Source organism: Echinops telfairi, unplaced genomic scaffold (assembly GCF_000313985.2).
Source record: "Echinops telfairi isolate 266 unplaced genomic scaffold, ASM31398v2 ScPeMD7_7457;HRSCAF=8495, whole genome shotgun sequence".
Classification (NCBI taxonomy): domain Eukaryota; kingdom Metazoa; phylum Chordata; class Mammalia; order Afrosoricida; family Tenrecidae; genus Echinops; species Echinops telfairi.
This window is the reverse complement of record NW_022111357.1, coordinates 12,106,931-12,112,751: the sequence shown is the minus strand read 5'-3', so window position 1 is coordinate 12,112,751 and position 5,821 is coordinate 12,106,931. Positions and strand designations below refer to the sequence as shown.

Below are 5,821 nucleotides of genomic sequence, written 5' to 3'. Positions count from 1 at the left end.
CCCTTGAAGCAGGCTCCAGGTGGCGGTCATTGTTCCCATACACCCTTGCCCCACGCTGCCCTTCTGGGGCCTCGGGATCACCGGCCACAGGGCTGCTACTAAGGCTTGGGTTTGAAAATTTACCTTCTGCCGGAACCAGGCATCACTGGCTGACTCTGCCTGTTCCTCACATCTGTTAAAAACCTTAAATGCCATATTTGCTAAATCTCAGACTGGGGTTTGGAGGGCCTTTCAGGTTAAAGCATTAGTTAAGCAGCTTAAGGTGGCTGGATTCTCATTAGCCTTTTGAGTGATTTTAAGTTTATTAAAATTGACTCCTATATGGGAAATGGCCTGAAGCCAAGCTAGGGCACACTGAAGCATTTTATCATGGCAGGCATGTCTGTCTCTACCTGCTTGCTTATCAATTTATAACTTTAACCAGGTTTTTTGTTTGGGAACTGCTTAGATCAGGTTAAATGAACCTGGTCGGAGTGCTGCTGAGCAGCGAGAAAAATGTATTCCTTCTTATCTGCGGTTAGGGTAGAGGAAAGGATGACAAAAATATCGTGCCAGGACAAAGAATAAGCTTGAGTTAAATATCAAAACTCCTTAATGTAAGTGATGCGATCATTTAAAAAGGTGCCTAAACTCTTTTCAATCTGAGAGAAATCATGAACCAGACCACTCTCTCAGTCCCGGCCACTTTCCGGAGAGGACAAAGGAGAAGGGGTGTTCTGCGATCGTGTGCTTGCTAACTGGCAGGGCGAGTGCAGACTTGGGTTCCTCCAGCGAGGCGGGTAGATGGGGAGAAGAGGACGTTGGGGACTCTGGGTGGCCAGAATAGGGAGAGGGGTGAGTAGGAGGGGAAACAAGGTGCTCAGGCAGGTCTGAAAAGGTAGACACCAGAGAGGGGTGCAGAAGCAGAAGAAGAGGAGGAATTTTCTTTAGTCAGGAGGACTTGGGAAGGGGAGCAGGAAATACAGAGGAAGGGACAGGAGTGCAGAGAAAAGGCAGCCTGGACGTACAGAATCTCAGACTATTTGTGAGTTCACTGGCAGAAATTGTCTAGATTTCAGAGGATATTGAAATCAAAAGTGCAGCTGGCGATTAAAGTTGTTACTTCCTGGAGCTTTCTGACCCCTCCTTCCTGCCTGTCTCAAGGCGGAGATCATGGATTAGTGCCCTTCTTCCCTTTCTGGGAGAGGTCTGTTAGAGGCTGTGGTTGTTGGCTCAGTGGAGGCTCCAGGGAGACTGAAGGGTCTGGCTCTGGGGAGGGGATGGGTGTCAGGGGCACAGTCGCCTCAGCCTTTGGGAGTTGAGGGGGTAGTGGTAGGTGATGGTGAGGGTTACGCAGAATATGGAGGAGGCCTTACTGGGGGCGCAGACAAGGGGTAGGAGAAAGATGGAAGGGGAGTATTGTCAGGGGCCTGATTAAGAGAGTATTGGCTAAGAGAACTTGAGCAGGGTGAAGGTTGTAGAGAGGGACAGGAGCAAAGAAAGACAAAGACCTGAACATATGGGACTTCTGATTATTTGTCCAATTGGTATTGAGGCCAAACTTGGTTACAAAAAAAGACCAGGTGCTTAGGGTGGAGATCAGGAGCCAAACCCAATTCAGCAAGGTTGGCAGTAGGCACCGAAAGGACTGTCTTTAGGGAGTTGGGACAGAAGACTTCCCATTGTGTCTCACTGCAGCGGGTACGGACAGAGGAGAAGGGTGTCCCCTCTTCCCGGTTTGCACCCATCAGTCAGAAAGCAGTCCAGTAACCCTCAGGGCATCCCGATCAGAATTAGGGACCCAGGGGAAAGTCCTGGACTCTCCAGAACAGGAAGGTTCCCTGGGTCAGGCCTGCAGCTTTAACCGGCAGACAGGGACCTTGGATCAGAGAGAGACACAATAGAAGCCAAGGAGGGGCAGGGGGCCCTGGCTTTTTGGCTGGTAAAATGGAGGTTGGTCAGAGGCCTTTGTTCAGGGTTAGAGGAAGAGGAAGCAGAAAATGTTAGAGAAAGCACCACAGAGCCGCAAACCCAAAACACACAAACAGGTGGAAAAGGCTCAGACACACCCTCTGTGTTCCAGTCCAGGCAGAAGGTGCAGTGCCTGCTAGGAGTTTTGTTATCAGCAGGAATCCCAGGAGGTAACCACAGAGACAAAAGGTTGGAAGTCACATGAGAGAAGATAGACAGAGAAAAGATGGACACGAGAAACTGACCTTATCTTCGCACCCCTTTCAGGGAAAGGCAGTTATTTCTAGCTACTCTTGGTACGAGGGTTGCAGAATAAATCCCTGCAGCGGCGCCATGTTCAGTTTCCTAGTGTACTTGCTTTTCAGGGCTTTCAGCTAGTTAGCCTCCCACGGATCCTAAGTTCCCATATGAATTTTCTGGTCTTCGGTGTCCAGAGCAACAAACAAGACAAATGAGAGAGAATGCACGTACACAGAGAGATACTGACCAGAAGCCACTCATTCAGACAGGCTCCTGAGGTTTCAGCCAAAGCAGGGCCAGGACGGCACGGAGTCTGTGTCCCTACCTATCCCAGGTTTCGGCACCAAATGTAAAGGTGAAACTGAGGTACAGGGAGATGGGCAGACATAATTGACAGGACAAGGGAGAGGAGAAACCGAAATAGCTTTATTAGGGGGGAAGCTCCCGGATGAGGTTCTGTGACCTAGGCCAACAGGTCAGGTAAGTTGTGCTCAGCAGCTGGAGGTGTGGGTTTTTAAAGGGGTGGTGAGGAATGTATGGCACTTATGGCAATTAGCATATGGGGTCTAGAAACTCCGAGAATTGCTTGTGGATTCCTTGTGGCTTTCTTTGAACCCAGAGCATCTGGTTTCACTGGTTATCTTATCTGGCACCATCTGCTGCTGATCTTTGGGATGTGCAGGGAAGCACGTACAGGGCCCTGACCTGCTTCAGCTTAGTCCAAACAGGGCTGCCTAGTTCAGACCCGGCCCAAACATGCAGGACGGGTATGTTGTGCATAGGCCGTGTGTTGGACCTGACTCGATGGCCTCTGGTAGCAGCAGCAGCTCTGTGCCCAGCACTGGTGCTGGGTATTTTGCATGTGTCATGACAGGTAGAAAGGATCCCTGTTGGTTAAGTGGTCAGCTCCTAACGAAAAGGTGATTTGTTCAGATGGTGTGGGATTTTTTAAACAGCTTTGGAATTACATAAAGATGTACTAGCCTTGGAAACCCTATGTGGCAGTTCTCTGTCCTATCAGGTTGTTCTACATTGGAATCAATTTGGTTTGGGATTGATGACAGGTACAAGGGACCCTAGTGGTGTAAGGATTAAGCACTTGGAACCCACTAAGCAACGCTATGAATCTACTTCAAGGAGCCCTGGTGGCATGGTTGGGCAAGTGCTGGACTGCTAACTGCAAGGTTGGCGGTTCAAGACCACCAGCAGCTCCTAAGGAGAAAGACAAGGCTCTCTGCGATGTTATTTATCTTAGCCATTATCTCATTTAATACTCTTGACTGATTTCTTAGACTTCAAAGAGGGGCCCTGATAACACACTGAATAAAGCATTGAGTGGCTAAACTGCAAGGCTGGCAGTGTGAGCCCACCATCTGCTGTAAGGGAAAAAGAGGAAGCTGTTGGCTCCCAGAAGAGATGTCTAGTCTCAGAAACCCCACGGAGCAGTTCTGCTCTGTCCTCTCGGGTCACTATGAGTTAGAGTCTACTGGATGACAGTGGGTTTGTTTGGTTCCTTAATCCTCTTTCTTCAAAGAGGAAACTGATGGCTAGAGTTAGCAACTTGTCTGAGTCACACAGTTAAGCCTGGGTAGACTGGCGCGTGCTGCCTCACACTGCACACTGCTGGTCACTGACAGACCCCCTGGCCCTTCTGCCTAAACATCAAGACACATGAGGTGTCATCCGGGCCTAGTTACAGGGAAGAAAAACCACTCTAGTGTTTTAAACAGAAAGGCCCTCAGGAAAGGGCATTGGGTGCTCTTTACAGACCATCTCTTTGAGCCAGTTCGTGCCAACTCCATCCCCTGCTGAGAAGTTGCCTCTCCATCCCAGGTACACTAAGTCAGAGCCCACCGTCCACCACAGAGTTCCTGCTAAACTGTTGGGTTTGACTCCGTTCTACCTGGGGTGGAAGTGCACATTCTTAGCAAGGCGTGGAGTTGGAATGAACTGGTTCAAATCCCTGTGGCCAGTCCTTTGGAAGGACTTGGGGGAGTGGGTTCCAGGCTGAGCCTTTAGAAATGAGTTCCAAAACTAGGTGCCAAACGGACCCTCCCCGGGAAGGAATCGGGCCACCACGGATACTGCTGAGTTCCAGGTGACACTGCTAGCTGAAATTCGGGAGCCCAGACGTCCACCAACTAGTGACTGCTCTCTGACCCACACTTGTCTCTTGACATCCATGAAGTTCTGACACTGGACTACTGCTTCAGAAAGCCCAGGTTTTCCTGGCCACGCTGGTCAGCCTCTCCAGCCTGGGGCAGACTCGCTGCTCTGCTGCCTAGAGGGGAACACTGCCTTCCAGCTCTCCATAGTGGCGGCTGTTGCCTGCTGTGGTCGATTCCTGCTCAAAGCCACCGTCGAGGACAGTGTCCGACTGCCCCTTAGTGGTTCCAGGCTGTCTTCTGTATTGGGCAGAGCGCCAGGTCTTTTCTCTGGAGGGTTTGTACAGCTGGCCCACTGGTTAGCAGCCAGGCACATTAATCTCTGAGCTACCAGGATTCTTACCTCTTCCTTTAACAAAATCTAATTGGTCTTTAAGGAAATCCCTTTCCCACAGGGAAACATCACTGGGTGGGAGCCTGGGAAGTGCCCTTTCAGTTTTCCAGACTCTGCAACACAGGAAGGTCCACTGGGAGGAAGATTGCATGAAACTATCCATGCTTGCTCCTGCTCATACCTGCGAGGAGGCGTTTGTTGCCAAAATGCCACCTTGTTAGTATGTAAGAACTGGTTAGGGCTCAGAATGTGCTTGGCAATCAGGGCTTTCAATAACGACAACTTGCAAATTAATTACACAGAGCAGCTTTTGCTCCCCACCGAATTGTGCGAGTCAGCATGTTCTTCGAGCGGCACTCTGGAGCTGGCCACAACAACACCCTTCTCCACCGGTCCCCTTCCCCAAAGAGCAGACTACTAGTTTACCTGTAGGTTCCACCTCACTGTTTTGTTTTGGCTGATGGGTGTTTCTGGAAACTTTTAGCACACAGCTGGTTCCCTCCTTGACTGCATTTTCAATGTAGGGTGCTGTCTGAGCTATTGCAAGTCTCTCCCCCCACCCCCATGGGACAGAGACTCACTGCTCCCTCAGGGTCTTTGGGCTATCACCTGTCTAGATGGGGTCTCTGGGTTGTCAGGTCTTTCTCGAGCAAAGCTGCTGGGTTGACTTGACCCAACCTTCCTGTTAACAGCCAAATACATACTTAACTCTTGTGCCACCTGGGTATCCTATTTAAATGTAACCTTTTAAACATGTCAGTAATGCACACTCCACCTCTACGACTTTTGTTCTCCACTTGCTCTTGTCCCGTTTATCCGCATTTCTGTTCCGCTCTCCCAGGCTCTCCAGCTCTATTGACTGTGGAACTTGTTGCTGTTAATAACCGTGCAACCATAGGAAGGAATCACGGTGCATCTTCTAGAATACCCAGACCATCTTGGCTATACTGTCTTTATTGGACATTTTCTTTAAACCCGGGTCAGCAGGGTTTGCAGTGGTTGATAGCTGGAGTTCAGACTGCTGAGCAAATGCGTAGTTGATACATGTGTTTTACTGATTTTAAAAGCAGCTGTACTTTCTCTAAAGAGCCCTGGTGTGCTGTGCTATAAATGTGGTGCTGTTAACCAAAAG

General features: G+C 49.8%; 1 pseudogene; it reads left to right on the top strand.

The window, feature by feature from the left end:
• The window catches only part of LOC101664447, a 10,902-nt pseudogene extending 5,354 nt beyond the window's left edge, over positions 1-5,548 (top strand).
• The last annotated feature ends 273 nt before the right edge of the window (positions 5,549-5,821 follow it).